The sequence below is a fragment of the Myotis brandtii genome, unplaced genomic scaffold, assembly GCF_000412655.1.
Source record: "Myotis brandtii unplaced genomic scaffold, ASM41265v1 scaffold136, whole genome shotgun sequence".
NCBI lineage: Eukaryota > Metazoa > Chordata > Mammalia > Chiroptera > Vespertilionidae > Myotis > Myotis brandtii.
The window spans coordinates 2,068,290-2,087,002 of NW_005354829.1; the positions used below are offsets into that span (position 1 = coordinate 2,068,290).

The following is an 18,713-nucleotide window of genomic DNA, read 5'->3' on the forward strand; positions in this document are numbered from 1 at the left end:
AAGTCTGGGATACGAGTTTGCTCACGACTAATTTTATTTCTCTATTGTTATTAATCTAAGACAATGGCAGCAAACTTTTTCTGAAAGGGCCAGATAGATAGTATTTTAGGTTGTGTGTCTTATGTAGTCTCTGACTTATCTAGTCGATTTTGCCATTGTGGCATTTAAGTAGCCTTAGCCAACACATAAACAAGTGAATGTGAATGTATTGCAATAAAATGTGTTTATTTGTGAACACTGAAATTTCAGTTTCATATAATTTTATTTATTTTGATTTTTTAACCACTTAAAAATGTAAAACCCATTTTTAGTTTGTGAGCTATGCAAAATAGCCAGCCGGATTTGGCCTTCAGGCTATAATGTGAAGACATCTGATATAAGACATTGAATATATGAAAGTATATTGATGGTGGTTTTACTATTAACTATAGATTTAATTGAACCTGATAATTTTCTGATATCTAAACTACAACATTGACATTGTCTTTTTGTTTATTTGAGAAGAAAACCAGAGATTGAAAGAGAAAAAGAAGCAAAGAGAACTAAAATTCATTGTGAATGTATCATGTACTAAATATTGTTCAGCACTTCATGTATTTCATTTTGTTTAAACTTTATCATATCCTGATAAAATAGGTAACATCATTGCTGTTTTTACACATGAGAAAAATTAATGCTTAAATGACTTTTCAGGGTTATACGAGGTCAATGGCAGAATTAATTCAAGACTGACTGTAAATCCTGAGATATTTACACTATACAACACTGGCCACAATGACTCACCCACTGGGAATACATATTAAATACTAAAATGATTTGTTTTTTGAGGAAGATGAGAGAGAGTATCAGAAGAATGTAATGTTTGGAACCTTGAGGTAGAATTCTGACAAGTAGTTGAAAGATAGAGGAATATATTTCAAATATAGGGGTGCAAAACTAAGGAGGATGTAGCTAGAGACAGAAAACTAGGCATATGAAAGACCACTTTTAAATTCTCAGTGGCCGTGACATTGTCTTTCATTTCATTCCCTTTCATTTATCTTCCTCTTTCCCTTTGTAAATTTTAGTCTTTATGGCGTGATGAAAACAGATTGATTCACATTTTTCTTTTTACTAATCTGTCTCTCATATTGGCCTAAATTTTCAATAACTTAACACATTGTGGCTCACCTGGCAATTATGTGTCCCCAAGAGAAATTTCAGTAGGACTTCTAATTTTCCCTAGTTGTAATAAAAGTGTGCTGTAATAAAAGACAAAGGAGGTAGCTGATAGAAGTTGTATCTTTCATATGCTGTTGCCTTTTGTACTTTTCCGAAGCAAATTATAGCCACAAAGCTGTTTAGATGATGTGCAAATTATATCTGGTCACAGTATTTGAGCTAGATAATTAATACCACATAGGTGGAGTGGTAAATGTTTCATTAATACAACTTCGCACAGTATGCACTCTCTCTTTTTGTTGTATGGTGAGCATGCTGAAAAACACAATTCACATTTTCCTCTTAGTAACTCAGTCTCATACTTAACTAGTGACCCAGTGCACAGACTCATGTACATTGAAAGGAAATTAATTAAAAGGTGGCCAGTGGGTCGGGACTTGGAGAGATGGGCCAGGCAACCCTGGAGCCAACCTCCCGTGGTCCTTCCCTGGTGTCTGTGGTGTGTCGGGTCCCTCCGGCAGGTAGGGTCCCTCAGCCTGGCCTGGGGAGAGATGGGCCAGGCAACCCTGGAGCCAACCTCCCCGGTGGTCCCTCCCTGGCGTCTGCGGTGTGAGTCGGGTCCCTCCGGCAGGTGGGGTCCCTCAGCCTGGCCTGCAGGGATCAGGCCGAAACCGGCTCTCTGACATCCCCTGAGGGGTCCTGGAGTGAGAGAGGGCACTCTGCAAAGTTGCTGTCATACAGGGTGTGGAACACAAATGCAAATACACAGTAACCAGATTAATAGCCAACAGTGCCCCAGCAACACATAACCCATGGCTGAGGTTGGAATCACACAGCCAATGAGGAATCGGGCTCCCTCCTCTCTGGTTTCGGGGTGCATCACCAGAGAATCGCCACTGCCAAGTCACTGTAGCTTGGCAGCTCCTGTGTTGAGCGTCTGCCCCCTGGGGGTCAGTGTGTGTCATAGCAACCGGTTGGATGGTCAGACACTTAGCATATTAGCCTTTTATATATACAGATATGTGCTTAATTTTTAGTCACTTTAAATGTTCTTTGCTCAGAAATCCCTCATAGCCAAAAGAGCTGAGGTAAGACAATGAGGAAGTTAATGCAGAACATTTGCATTAGAGTTTACAGTAAATTTTAGAAAAATGGTATGAAAATCTTATACTCTTAACAGATTTCACATGTCTTTGGGTTGACATTTTCTATAGTGTGCATCATTTTATAGAATAAGTAGAGGATAAAAGAATGTGTGAAAGAATCTATCACAAATGAAAAGCAACAATATTAAGCAGTGTTCATAGAATAAATAGAGGATAAAAGAATGTGTGAAAGAATCACAAATGAAAAGCAACAATATTAAGCAGTGTTCATCTTTGATGCATGCCTCAGATGGGAAGTATGACTTTGTATTTGGAAGGTCAAACTCAAATATATATTTCTTATGTACTAATATTTATTTGGGGAAGGTAAGCAATTTTATGGAGTCTTAAAGAGCTAAGAGATCACTAGAATCTTTGCGGCTTTTAAGGACTATTTTCTAAGATTTAAGAAGTGTTCTGTTCTTTATAAATGTTAAATTATATGGTGAAATGGAACATGAAGAAACACAGGAAATATTTTGTAAGAGTGTTGACTTTTATAATTCACAGTATGTAGCATATTTTAAAATAGTAGCCTGGGGACTATCTGCCTATGAAAAGATCATTCTATGGTACCTTTAGCTAGAGCTTGTTGAAATAGCATATGTTTGGGGAGATATAGCCAGGAGTCCAACACTCCTAAATGGTACTTTGGGATGATCTTAGCAATCCCTAGATCTTTAAACTCAACTAACTTATCCACACAGTCTGCCCAGGCAGGACTCAGAAAGAAGCTGTGACCTGCAGTACTTGCCTTTGACCATTGATCTGGTCTCCTTTCTTCTTTATCTTCATTTTCTCTTGCTCTTCATTCCTTAGACCTCAGGTTTCAGTCTTTGTTCCCTGGGAACCTTTATTTCAGGACTACTTTTTAGTCAGTCACATAGTTTCTCACTGTCATTTGCCAGGACTTTTCTTTTTGATATTAGCTTTGATTTTAGTTTCAGCATGTATATCCCCCACAAGGAAGTGTCCTGTTCACTTAAATAGGCATATTTTTAACTCTGCTGTCCCTAACCTTACCACATGCTGAGACTTACAGTCATGGTTTTTTGCATCTAGATAGCAACTTAATTGATAGATGAGCATTCAAGACAAGGAATAATTTAAAGGCAGCAGAGTAAGAGTTGGAATTGGTAATAAATTTAAAGACAAAATTACAGATATGTTTAAGGATGAGTGTAAATACAGTTGACTATTTCCAGAAGTAAAATCCTTTTAATCTCCTCCCCCCCCACTTCTGTTGAATCAGTTTTCCATATTTGTCTCCCCCCCCACTTCTGTTGAATCAGTTTTCCATATTTTATCTAACCTTTCAGTTGAAGTTCAGCTCATGTTTCAGAAGACCATTAAAGTGAGTGTGAAGTAAAATTTTTATGTGCTTTCATTGTTGTTGCTTCTGTTTGATAGCTAATCTTTCAGTCTACATGGCTCTGTCCAAGACCATGACATCTCACGCTTTTGCAATAACAGAGTAGTCTTTAAATTAGTAAAAGTCACTTGTCTCATTGCCTCCTTTGTACAGTGTTCTGTGGAGCTGACATCAAGGTGAGGTTCCTTCTAATGTCAAGGAGAAATAGATTTCTGTGGATCAATTTTTTTCAAAATACACCCTTAAGAAATTTACAGTCATGTGATAGAAATAACCCTGTAAATTAGTATTTTTTATCACCCTAAGAAATCATTTATAATACTTAAGCATCATAACATAGATACAGAAACGTCATATATTTCATGTTATAGAGCCCTTGAATGGGTCAGATGGCTCCATGGTTAAAACCTTGCTCTTCATTCACACTAGACATGGTATTCCTGATTTTTGGCTTTCACAGTCTTTAATCTGTTATGCTAAGCATTGCTTTATTAATGCTTTAATCACTTCACTTGCTTTCATAACTGCTGCTAACTGCTTCATTAACTGTAGACTTCCCTTTCATTTATTCTTATTTTCTGCTGTTTCTCCATATTACACAATCATCCCAGTGCTGTAGTTAGGTTTTCTTCTGTGTTTCAACTCTTGTTTTTTATTCGTAGAATGTCTTCTCTCCTCTTCTACATTTAACTTCATCCTGTACATAATTTTAAGTCCAACTCATGTCATGTCTACATAAAGCAGTAGTTCTCAACCTTCTGGCCCTTTAAATACAGTTCCTCATGTTGTGACCCAACCATAAAATTATTTTCGTTGCTACTTCATAACTGTAATGTTGCTACTGTTATGAATTGTAATATAAATATCTGATATGCAGGATGGCCTTAGGCAACCCCTGTGAAAGGGTCGTTCGACCACCAAAGGGGTCGCGACCCACAGGTTGAGAACCGCTGAAAAGCCTTTCTGGAAAAACAAGCTCTCTTGATCAGTCTATAATTTTCTTTATGCATATCATTTCAACTGAAATACCCAGCAGTTAATCATATAGTGTTTTATTCAGTAACTTGTGTTGCTTCCCTAACCTTATTATAAATTTGGTATAGGCAAGGAATTACTAAAGTGTTTGCTCCACAAAATCTTGAAATACTAGATGTAGCCAAGTCTTAGAAGATCACTCTTTCTGATAAAAATAAATGTGCTCTCTGTACAATATTAGGACAGCTACAAGTAGCTTAACCTCTAAGAATTTGCTTCTTAATATGAGAAAATATGCACTAATGATAATGCCTGATTTGACAGTAATATTATTAATGAACCATTAAAACATAAAGTGCACCATGTCATGTCATTCTAGGAGACTGAATGTTTAGTTTAAAATGTTTAGTATACTTATTCCTTTAATTTTATCACTAGATTTTTGGTTTTGTATTTATGTGGCTTTGTAACGTGCTGTAGTAGAAGACACAATGTGATGAAGAAATGAGTAGAATGGTGAGAGGTACAACATGTGATCAAAAGGGAGTAGTAACTGCTGGGGATGAGAGTGGTCCAGTCTGCACTGTGGAATATTATATACCTTCAGAATTTTTATAATAATCAACAGAAATGGAAATGGTGAAGTCATATGCTTCTATTTCTTCTAAGAAACTATAATAGCTACAAAGCAGTTTTTAGTCCCCAGATATAAACAGAAAAATTAAGGTAAACAATTATGAACTAAAGGTTAACTTAGCACACAGACAGTATAAGCAACTCTGCTAGTGTCCTGATTCTATTATAAAGTAAAACTCACAGATTTAGTGAGTAACATACCACAGAAATTTACTGTTTTATAGTTCTGGATGCCAGAAATTTAAAATTGGTCTACAAGGCTGTGTCCCTTTAGGAGGCTTGAGAAGATAATTTTTTTTTTTTTGCTTTTTGCTTTTTCTAGTTTTTAGAAGCTGCATACATTCCTTGGCTTGTGTTCACACATCACTCTGACCTTGGCTTCTGTTGTCCTATCTTCTTTTCTGATTCTGACCCTCCTGTCTCCCTCTTATAAGGACCCTGTGATTATAGGTCCAACTGGATAATCCAAGTTAATCTCCCCACCTCCAGATTCTTAATGTAATTGTATATTCAAAGCCTCCTTTGCTGTATAAGGTAACATGTTTATAGGTTTTGGGGATTTGGACACGTACGTTGTTAGGGGACATTATTTTTTCCACCATAGCTACTAAGGGTATCATCTTCTTTAATTACACAAAAAAGAAAACACACATAAAAATGTTTAAATCTGAGATTTTTAGACTATATTTAGTAAGTTATATAAAGTGAAATTCCTTTTTCCAAATGAATTTAGACTGGGCACAAGGAATGGCAGCACATCCTTTAGTGGGACTCTATGAATTTTGTTTGCCTAGAATCCAATTCCCTTTCTTTTCAGGAACAGAATCTTAATTTTCCTTTGAAAAACCACTGCCCTCCTACTGTTGTAGTCACGATGCTGCTGTCTCTTGGCCTAGGGGTAGGCATCTAAGCCTCGTTCAGCCAGTGAGTAGAATTTTCCCTAGAAATGAATTTGGAGAGGAATGGCAAGAGTAAGAAAGAAATAGTCCATCATGATGGTCGCTGCCTGAATAATTTCCCCTCCAGCCTCAGTGCTTACCTGGCTCTTGCTCTGCTTGAGATCTAAGTACTTAACCTTTGCTTTAATTCCATGAACTAGGGAATAGTGTTCCAATAAATCCTTTATTTTTTTTCTCTTAGCTAACCAGCATTGGTTTGGGTTGCTTATAAAGTAGCCTTCTATAGGCTAATCCAAGATAATAATTACTGTGAGCTGATTTCGATGCTAAAGGAATTTTGTTTCTTTTCTGAAGGAGAGCTCTCCACCAAATAAATACAATTCCACGTTGGAAAGGGAGTAATAATAAGTGGCGTAGAGTCCAAATGAATTAATAAATAAAAACAAGGAGAGAGCTAATTTGAGAGGAAATCATTTTAATTCATTATAGGGGAGAGTTTTCAATTAAACAGAAATGGTCAAAATAGATCTGGGGAGGAAATGAGTTCTTTCCTAATAGTCCCTGTGGGTAGGAAAAAATAAAGGGAAAAAAATGTCTTGCTTTCAAGACTGATGGTGAAGATGGATTTCCCTTCCATTTTCCCATCACAGTGTATTCCACCATCACTGTACTATTACTTGTCAGAGACATGAACTTTTATGACTTTCTCTGCCCAGATAATAATTCACTGATCCCATCAGCCAGGTTCTCAGGAGTGCTGGCTTGTCAACCTGTGTAGCACAAAGTCAGGAAGCTGTCCAACAGGCTTACAGGACAGTTGCCTTATTTTCTTGCTGTATATCTTATCAGGGGTTACAGTAAGACAGAGAGCCACTTTCTTACCCAGAAAGGCATGTTTTCAGAAGAACTCCTCGATATGAAAGGGATTGTTGAAACCTGACTAATGCTTCACTAATACTTTATACTACTGTACTTTGAGAATGACTTCCACATTGACCAGGGTTGATTTGACCAGTTTTCCAGGACAACAATGGTATGGAGTATTACAGCTTCACAGGTCTTTCACAAAGCCAGGCTGTGACTTATGAAATATGTAATATGAAGCAATAGAAAATAGATAGTTCAACATGCTGTTTTATTGTTTAGAACACCAAATTCAACAGTTTTTATTGAGAAAGCACTTCTAGTGTAATCACCCCTTTACACTAAATTGACTCATAAATTTAAATCATAATTTAAAAACACTTTTATATCATTTACTATAGCCCAAGAACTATTTAAGTGTTTTACATATATTGAATTCTTTAACCAATACAACAGCTCTGTGGCATAGATACTGTTATCTTTTTTCACAAATGAGAAAACTAAGGTACTTAGGTATACTGTTCTAAGGGGACTAACTGTAAACTTAGGACTGTTGCTGAAAAATCAGAGTAAAGGGAAATCTGTACATTGGGTAGAACTTGGAATAGTATATTTTGTTGGTTTGTATGGGTCAAAAACTAACCTAAAGAGGTAACACAGGTGCTAAGTAGCAGGACGCAATTTGAAAGCGTGGGGGGTCATCCAGAATCCAAACATTTATCCTTTACTGCATTTCACATACATAACTAATTATAATCAGATAGCTATGTTTCCTAACTGGTGCTCTATCTGCTAGATTGATTCCTGTCTTTACAATTTCTTATAATCTTACACTTTCATGATTTCTTGGAATGCCCTTTTCCTCCCTTTATCAGCTCCATTTATGGCCAGCTCAATTCCAACTCCTTCACAAAGCTTTCTTGACAGCCATCTCTAAGTTTGCATTTGCCTTCCTTTTCACTCTTAAAGCTCACAGTGTTTGTATCTATCACCACTGCTGAATGCCTAACTCAACAGCAAAAATGAATAGAAGCTCCAGCATGGCACCTTTCTCAAGGGGGACCAGCCAGACACCTCATTGCTGAGTGATTACATCGGACACCTTCCCATAGGGAGGAGGCAGTCATGTGCCTTCACTGGAATAGAATTGCATACTGGGTATATATAGCCTTCTCTGACCAAAATGCTTTTAATAGAACCAGCATCTATGGTTTATTTACCTTTAGTTTATTCTTAGGACATTGCCTAAGCTGCTTATTGTATACCAAAACAAGTATACCAGTGGACTCATGGGATTATCTCTTCTTATTCATGCACTCCACCAATGTAAAGCAGGTGACCTCATAGAACGGTGGAATGGTCTATTGAAAACCAAATTACAGGGCAGTTTAGAGATCATACCCTTAAAAAGGGTATGTGAGTTTTATTTTAAAGGATGGAGAATATGTTTTGAATCAGTGACAAATATATCATTTTCTTTTATATCTAGAATGTATGGGTGTGGGAATCCAGGGATGGAAGATGAAGTGGCATCTCACTTAGTAACCCACTTGTAGAATTTTTGCATTCCTTTCCATAACTTAGATGCTACAGATTTGAATTTCTTACTTCCCAAAGGAAAAGTGCTTTCATCAGGGACACAACAGTGGGTTCATTGAATTAGAATTTCAGACCGCCACCTGCTTATTTTGTACTTCTCGTGTCATTGACCAACAAGCAAGTTATTGCACTGGCTGGCATGGCTGCTGTTGATTACAAAGGAGAAACTGGATAACTTCTGATGAGAGCTGGAGAAATATGTCAGTGAACCCAGAAGATTATCTGTGGTATCTCCAAATCCAACGGCAAAAGTTAGGAAAATTATAGCAACCCCAACACTCTTTATATATAAGACCACTGAGGATTCCGATTTCTATTTTGGAATGAAAATTGAGGTTACCCCTCATGCTGCCAATGACAAAGGGCATATGGAATTGACCGTAGAATAAAAACGTTACAAAAACCAGTTACAGTTTTGTGAGAAGTTACAAAATGAGAGCTTCATCAATATGCATATTTTATTATATATTTGGGTATGTGAATATATATGTATGTATGTATGTATATTCACTATATTTTATCCCCTCATTTTCCTGATCATTTTATGTAAGGCATGGTAACAGTGGTTTACTTCAGAATTTAGTCTTCAGTTGACAGAATATTCAGGTGGGACAGAGGAGTAATGAGCATCACTAGGGAGGCATGATCTACTGTCATAGAGATGGATAGATGATGGTTTGGATTGTGTACCTCCCTTTTTAAGAAGGTGAACGTTGTTATTGTGTTTATGGGAAATGTATTTGCACCTAGTTCCATGGAAGCATAAAACTAGTACTTTTTGACTGACGATGGATTGTGCTCCAAACCCACTCCTATGTACTCTGCTTGGAGATGCTGAGCCTGAGATTCTGAAATCCTCTTCATCAGCTGGTTCTGGGTGACACTGAAGGGAGATGGAAAGACAGGAAGAAGAACCTTGTTCTTGTCAGTATCGTCCTAGCAGATGGTGTTTCACTCACTCAGCAGCAGTTGGTTTACATCTTAAGCTTGTTTAGTTATTTCCAGAACCCACCTTAATGTGTCCCTCAGAGATGCCAGGTGTAGGTGGGGAACTAATCTAATGAGACGTCTGCTCCCCAGAGGTCTCAGTCCCAGTTACAGTGCCTGTCCTCCGAGCTGAAGTGCCATCATTAGCTTCCACAGAGATCTAAGACCCAGTTCCTCATGCTTCTCTTGGAGTTCCCGAGGTACTCACATTAGCCAGATATATTAATGAGGGTTCTCCAGAGAAACAGAACCAATAGGGTGTGTACATATACAGAAAGAGATTCATTTTAAGGAACTGCTTCATGTAATTGCTTCATGTGGAGGCTTGGCAAGTCTAAAATTTCCTAATACCATCACATTAGGTGTTAGAATGTCAACATATGAATTTTGGGGGAAAGCATTGAGTCAGTTGCAATAATCTTGATTGTCCTCAGAATGTCCTAATGTTTTACTGTTTTTCAAATGTGTTTTTCAGAGTGTTCTCTTTCACTCTACTAAGTATCCTATTTGAACAATAACTTATATGATGTTCTAAGAATAAAGAGCAGTGTATTATAAATCAGGACACCTGGGATCGAGTCCTGGCTCTGTGAACATTGCATGTGACCTTGGGCAAATCACTTATCCTGAAGAGTAGATGACTCTTCCTCCCATTTATTACAGCTCCCAAACTCTTTGATCTTGTAATCTATGATGCCATCATGCCATTTGCCCAAATATACTTACCTGTGTTACTATTGAGATACCGACATAAATCTGAGTAGCAGTAGAAGGGGCAAGAAATGGCATGAATTTTGAACAGTGTTCTGAGGAAGAGAAACATAAATCTGGTTGGCAAAGTTGAACTAGGAAAGCTTTTCGAAAAACAATTGTTAAATCAATCTGATTATTTCAACATTAAAATTATGCAGCAGCAAAGGATAAGTATATTTGATAATTTTAATACATGTATAACCACAGATAATAATATTTACTGATTTTTTTCTCTGTACAGGCACTGGTTAAAATCCTTTGCTTATACTAATTTACTTACCTTTAATAAAGGTAAATTATTATTGAGACAGGCATTATTATTATCCCCATCGTATAACCACAGATAATAATATTTACTGATTTTTTTTATCTGTACAGGTACTGGTTAAAATCTTTTGCTTATACTAATTTACTTACCTTTAATAAAGATAAATTGCTGAAACCAGTTTGGCTCAGTGGATAGAGCGTCGGCCTGCGGACTGAGGGGTCCTGGGTTCGATTCCGGTCAGGGGCATGTGCCTTGGTTGCGGGCACATCCCCAGTGGGAGATGTGCAGGAGGCAGCTGATCGATGTTTCTCTCTCATCGATGTTTTTATATATGTGTTTTCCAATGGTCTTAGGCGACCCCTGTGAAAGGGTCGTTCGACCCCCAAAGGGGTCACGACCCACAGGTTGAGAACCGCTGTAATAGATGAAAGATTCAGAGGGTTTAAGTAACTTGTTTGAATATATATAGCGAGAAACTGGTGTACTGAGAATTATACACAGTAGACTAGTTTTATAACTTTTAAACCATAATTTTAAGTATCAAGATCAATATAGCTTAATGTGACCCAATGGAGGTGTTAGGTATCACTACGGTGGTAATCGTTTTGCCATATATGGCTATCAAATCAATATATCGTATACCTTATGCATACACAATGTTATAAGTCAGTTATATCATTAAACCTGGAAAAATCAGTATAGCTAGATTTAGAAGAAATATAATTACAATTCAAGTTTGAGTAGAGAAAATAGTTAAGCTCTGTTAAAAAATATTTGGATAGTTCTTTTCAGAATTATAAAAAAAACTTCCTGTTGAAGGTGAGTGTTTCTTTGCGTAGATGGCTCTAGGATTTCTGAAATTAATCATCAGATTCCCAGGCCCTAACTTCAGATAATTCTGCAATAATCAGATGTTCTGATTCAGTGGATCTGAAGTGTAAACCAAAAATCTGCATTTTAATTAAATTCCCAGTGATTGTTTTGTCCTCCAAAGTTTGAGAGCAACTATTTTATAGCTTTTGGGATGTCAAGAAAGCAATGAGGTACCTGGCAGATATGTTGTATTAGTTGGCCAGGGCTGCCATAATAAATTACATAGACCGAATGGCTTACACAACAGAATTGTATTTTCTCTTAATTCTGGAGGCTAGATGTTTGAGATCAAGTTGTTGGCAGATTTGGTTTCCCTGTGACCTCTCGTCTCCGTTTGTAGACAGCCACCTTGCCACTGTGCCCTCACATAGTGTCCTTTTTTGTCTATGTTATCTGTGTCCTGATTTCCTTTTCTTTATCAGGACATTAGTCATACTGAGTTAGGGCCCGCTATAATGACCACATGTAAATTAAAGATTCTATCTCCAAACACAGTCACATATTGAACTGCTATAATGACCACATTTAAATTAATTTCCTCTTTAAAGATTCTATCTCCAAACACAGTCACATATTGAACTACGGAGGGTTAACTCTTCAACATATGCATTTTGAGAGAGACAATTCAACACATAATACCCACTGACCATACATCCCATCTTGCTCAGAATAATCCCAGGTTATGTCTGATATGCCAGGATCATTTCTATTAAAGCCTCGAGAGTGTTCTAATTTGGATCAGAAATCCTGTTCTCTCTCTATTTAAAGGTTACAAAATTACTTAATTTGAAGTATGTATAGCTCTCTTATTTTTTCTTTTGTCTCACTGGTATTTCGAGTACAATTCTTATTGTATAGAAAATATCAGAACACTGATTTTCAAAAGTTACATTAAAGCAATTATGCTCTTAAATTGTATTACATTGAAAATTAAAAATACAGGAAATGAAATTAAAGTGCTTAGAGTAGATTTTACCACTCCCTGCATGTGCAATTATTCTTGATTTTCTTCCTTAATATATACACATATATTTTATAGTCAGTCTTTATACTATTAATATATAAATTAAATCAGGATTTCATATTTTTGTTCAAAAGCTGCTGCAAACATTTGAAATGTCATTTGTATCCAGAATTATCAGTAAAAAAATAAAATAAAACTGACCTTTCTGAAGCTATGATAATTCAATTTAGATTAAGTCAATTAAATTCTCTGTCCTGGTTTCTTCATCTATAAAACATGTCATAATACCAACTACCCCACAATTATAAGAACCATAAAGACCATATCACATAAATGCTTTAGAGCAGGGGTCCTCAAACTTTTTAAACAGGGAGCCAGTTCACTGTCCCTCAGACCGTTGGAGGGCCGGACTATAGTTTAAAAAAAAAACTATGAACAAATTCCTATGCACATTGCACATATCTTAATTTGGAAGTAACAAAACAAAAGAACAAATACATTTGTATTTGCATGTGGCCCGCAGGCCGTAGTTTGAGGACCCCTGCTTTAGAGGATCCCTCTGCCACCACCTAGCTCTTCTTCCCCATTCATTTACCATTATCTCTCCTCCAGCACTGGCTATATGCTTTTCTTATATTTATGTTTTGTTCTAGCCATTGGGATGTTAGTTTGAGGCAAAGGCACTGTGTTGGTGTGTTTATTTTTAATCCCTTGGACCAGCAAAATGATTGGCATGTACATGACAGTAAATATTCATGGAACCAAATAATATGTACTCAGTAATGAAATAAGAATGAATGGATGAAGTTGATAAAGGAAATTTTCTTCAATTTTCTCTATTGTAGAGAATTACATAAAAGAATTACGTAAGAGATTATTGAAGTGCTTGGACATCTAATTGACACTTTTCTAGAATGAGCAAACCATACGTAAGCCATTCAAATATCAAATGCTTAATTGAGAAGTTCTTAAATATATGTTCTTAGAGGAGAACTCAGACAACACATAAGAAAAAGAAAATGTACTACTTTTCCTTCCTCATATTTCATTTGGCTGAGAAAAAAAATTAAATCTTGGTACAAAAGCACTTTACTCATGAGTCTTTGCTTGCACATTCTATATTCAAATGAAATGCTAATCTGAAAATTTGGCTTGATCTGATATTTTTTCTTAGAATCCTTATAAAATAGATACATATTAACTCCAGGGTACTTTTCTGGAAGTTCTTCTATCTTTCTTCTTGAGGATAATTTCTATGTTACTTGTTTTAACTTTGTGTATAAAGTTACTGTGCACACTTTGTGGGAGATGTTAACTGGGTGTTCTGCACCTTGACTTCCATGGTAATTACATAATTAATACTAATATATTAAATAGAGCCAAGGGTACAATGAAATTTTTTTCTGCTTTATGTATATCTCTAAAAGTTTACAGAGTATATTTTATATGACTTGCTTATTATTTGCATACTGAACTCTAAAGAAACTAAAAAAAATACCTCAGACTTTGAAACTAAAATATTTCTTTGGGGTAGGAGGTACTTTGGAAAAATATAAATACTAACCATTAACTTTTTTATATTGTAAATGTTACCTTTTCTTTTTTTCTAGGATGCATTTATTAATATCAACTTTTCTGTTTACATGTTAATTAGCAAGCAAGTATGATTAAACTACTCCCTCCAAATGAGTAGTTACTCTGAGAGATTCAGGCTAGTAAAGGTCAATCACACTTAAACTTCAATCTTGTACATCTTGTTATATTCTAAAGTATTTATTTTCTATTTTCATAGGAAAATTGTTAGCTGTCTCCTAAAGTTCAGTCTCTGAGCTTCTTTGAACTGGTAACAGATGCATATTTCCATAGATAATTATTTCCTTTCAACAAAATTCTGGGTATATCTCACTTGACTTCTTTAATATTTTAAGCATCTTACCTTTGTGTTGAATACAGAAAGTAACATTTATAATAAAAACTGGAATGTTCAGCTTGTATAGATAAAAAGTAGTTTTCAATAAGAAATATCAAAAATCTACTGAACATTTTCCATACAGAACTTTTAATTGTTGGAAGCAAAGTATATTTTTTAACTTGCTCTAAACATGCAGAATGCTAAAAGCATGTAGAGTGAAATTAACACCCATAGGGAGCTGAAAAGGGAGTTGATTATCTCTATCTTTAGAATGTTTTTTAAATGATTCATTTTGAAAATTGATCCCATAGTGGTACACGTATAAAGGAAGAATAGATACACATTTGTTGATTTGAAGGGAAATAATTTGTCATTTCAAGAAAAAGCAATTAGAAGTGAATTCAGTTGATCTTCCAAAATTTATTTCCAAGGCATTATAATAAGTATAATCATCTTGTAAGGTTAAGAAACCCTGGGTCACCATTAGGGTGCTCTTCAAATACATATTTTAACACCTTTTCTCAGCTTTCTTCCGGACCTGTAAGAGCTACACATACCTGACATTTGTTTATTTAAATAATTCCTTGATTTTTGAGTTTTCTTTATCTCTACAGCTTTTCTTGGGATAAAATTTTCTTACTCAGTTGGGCTAAATTGGACTTAATTTGTTAGTGATTTTTTCTCTAAAATAGGCCCCCCAAAAAGTTGTTGAAAGAAAATGCGTTTGTCATATACTATTGAAAGAAACAACTCCACAGTAATAAAATGGAAACAAAGGAGTTGTTTGCTCAATGAGGAATATTTACTGATATGTGTCATGTGGCATTAAAGGGTGAGTTAATTACTTTTCATGAACTTGCTTTATTAGCTGAAATATTTGGCTAATGTAGTTATGAAAATACATTAGGCATATTTGAAATTCAAATGATATAAAACCAAACACCACTAATTCAACACCCAAGTCGTCAGTTGTTCGCAGAATTGCAAATTAGTATAGCTGTGTGTGAGTAACAGATGGAGAAATTAAATTTGTTCAACAGTTTTTCTGTAGGTTACTGGAAGCCTGAGTGCTGATGTGTTTTGGTGAACTAAGCGGTCCCATGTGACTCGCTATACAATAGCCGAAGGAAATGGGATTTTTGTTTAGTACAGAAAGTGCTCTAAAATGAAAAACCCAGTTTTGTTATTGTTGTGTTCTTTCTTTATAGTATGTGAGGTATGAAGTCCTTTCCAAGTGATCAAGATTCCTGAGTATTTTTCTTCAACTTCAAGTGTATTAACTAATTCAAAGAAATAAAAGAAACAATGATCACTTTTCCTCCAAAAATTTAATTCTGGTTTTCCTGAGAATTAAACAGTTCTACTAAATCACAAATTGATTTTTCCTTTATCATTATATAAATAATGATATATTTATATATATATTCATATATATATATATATTCATAAAACACAGCTGTAATATTCTGAGAAAAAAAGTGCAACTGCTTTACATTGTCTTACTTCGCTTTTTTACAATTCTGAGTCATCATGAGAGGGTTCTAGTAATGGTCAAAATGCTTATGAACACCACAGTTTATGATGGTTCTCCTTCTTAGAATCTCTACACATTTCTCTTGGATTGAAGGCAGATATCTCTTTTGAGCTGATAATTTTAAGTCATAAAACATCGTATACTCAGTTCTTTTTACTTCCTATTTTTTCTAATATTGGAAAAACAGACCCACTTTTTAAAATTTCATACCATAATAATTGCATTTTATGAATATCTCCTTTTTTAATTGACAGGTTTTTTCTTTCTTTTTTTAAATTTTGTTTTATTGCTTAAAGTATTACAAAGAGTATTACATATAATTGACAGTTTTATTGTACATATATATTTAATAGTCTGTAGGAAGAAGATTAAAGTTTTACAACTATTTATGGGTATTATTCTTCTTTCACATACATTGCTTTCTGAAAACATTTGTAAAAGTCAAGTATTTTCTTCACTGAGAGCTTTAAACTCCTTAGTTTATAGTTGGGTGGAATAATATTGGAAAAGTATATTTTTCAAAGGTTTATCATGATCATATTTATTGTGGACAAGTGATTGTCACTTTCATAAAGTGGTATTTTACTAAGGATTTCATCAGAATGTTTTTAAAACAAAGCAAAATTACTCCATAGTTAGGAAGACTTTAGATCAGTGGTTCTCAACCTGTGGGTCGCGACCCCTTTGGGGGTCAAATGACCCTTTCACAGGGGTCGCCTAAGACCATCGGAAAACACATATATAATTACATATTGTTTTTGTGATTAATCACTATGCTTTAATTATGTTCAATTTGTAACAATGAAAATACATCCTGCATATCAGATATTTACATTACGATTCATAACAGTAGCAAAATTACAGTTATGAAGTAGCAACGAAAATAATTTTATAGTTGGGGGTCACCACAACATGAGGAACTTTATTAAAGGGTCGCGGCATTAGGAAGGTTGAGAACCACTGCCTTAGATGTTTCAGGAGGCTGTAACAAGTCACTTTTCAATGGACTTTCTCATAAGTTTTAGTATCTATTCTTTCCTAAATGGAAAGAGAATAAAAATTCTTCCACAGTAGGTAAATTATGTAAAACTTGAATAATAACTGTTAAAAAGATTAGTTATTTCTATGAATGCACAAAGGACAAACAAAAGAAAATAGATCACTGTGCTTCTAGTTCCTGATATTACTCATCCTCTTGTCTGCTTTGATAGCCTGCCATCACCTGCTGATAAACATATAATCGGGGGAAATGCAAGGTGAAAGTCTAATCAATTAACATTTATTAATTCCCAAGTTATGCTGGGTTTGTGCACTTAGACTGTGGTGATAGTTACCTTAAGTTACAGTAAGAAATGTCAGGGCAGACACCAGAGCACCAGGGTCCAGAACTCAATAGAATTTGCTATGACAACTTCATGTGTGTACTGCAATTGTGGGCAATACAGGGTCACACTCCATGTATCCTTGTTATCATCCTCTGTATAAAAAACATATTGAACTTTGACTCGCAGGTATGTGGATCAGGGTGAGAAGTTCTTGGCACTTCTTCAGGAGCAGTGGAAGATTCCACAGGTAGTGGGATTTCAAGACTTGTTTGAAGGGAAAGAGAAAGTCTCCTTGATAAAGGAAAATGGTTCTAGATCTAGACAGAATAGAGGGGCCCATAGAAAGCTATATTCTGAGTAAAAGCCAGTATCGTTTAGTTTCATTACAAATTAAAGCAGAAGCAAATCTCTCTTAGGGGCACACAATTTAATCAAGAACCCTTTAATCATCAAAAATAGAGAACTGAATGAACATCAAGTTCAAAAGCCAGTGTTGAACATGATTACACATGTGTGTTCTTCACACAAAACACTGAAAATATAAAGGGCCAATGATTCTCTCTCATCATTTTAGCTGCATGCTACTTTGACTAGTTAAGGAGAATAAAGAAAGTAATAAGATCTTCCATTTTTATAATTTTGTAATTACAAATATCCAAGGCCTTAATCTTTAAATGTTTCAAAAATCTTTTCACATGCTATTTATCAACAGACTGCCCAACAAAGAAATCTTGCATTTGATTGAAATCATAATAGAACCTTTTAACTTTCATAATTGATCATTTATACAGAAAAGGCCTTTCTGTGACTTGTTTTAAATTAAAAAGTGACTTGGATTAAATGATGTATCTTTTAATTTACATAGTTCTTTATATTTGTCAAAGTGGTTTTACATGCTTTATTTCGTTCTCCATAGTAACTTCCTAAATAATTTTCTCATATTCCTGCACCATTACATTTTGGTTTTTATGGGTTTTTAGACTACAGTTAGGGCCACTACACAACTTTGAAAATGCCACTCTTACACTGACAGGCCATAGTATTGCTTTGTTTTGTTATGCTTTGCTTTTCCTTTGCTTGTCACTAAGGCAGACAAGAAGAATGAACGTTAACTGTCTTAATGGCCAGTATGTATCATCAGATAATTGAGTTGTAGCTCACAAATGGTAATAACCAGCAAAATGGTCAAAACAATCAAATTAGCTATTTCAAAATTCAATTCAAAAGCCAGCTCTTACGGATTTTCAGGATAATTTCTTGTATGCAAATGTCCTTTTCCACTTATATCTGCCTGTGAAGGCAATCCCACACGTCAGTTCCTGCCCCATTCTCTAGCGATACCTATAGTCCTCTGGATAAATCTGCATTTAAAAGTTGCCACCCAGCCAGTGTGGCTCAGTGGTTGAGCACTGACCCATGAACCAGGAGGTGGCAGCTTGATTCCCA

The 18,713-nt window shown here is 35.4% G+C and overlaps 1 protein-coding gene across 6 annotated transcripts in view; it reads left to right on the plus strand.

Moving 5' to 3' along the window:
* Positions 1–18,713, plus strand: part of MARCH1 (membrane-associated ring finger (C3HC4) 1, E3 ubiquitin protein ligase) — a 622,174-nt gene that overhangs the window by 278,956 nt on the left and 324,505 nt on the right. The window lies entirely within an intron of this gene.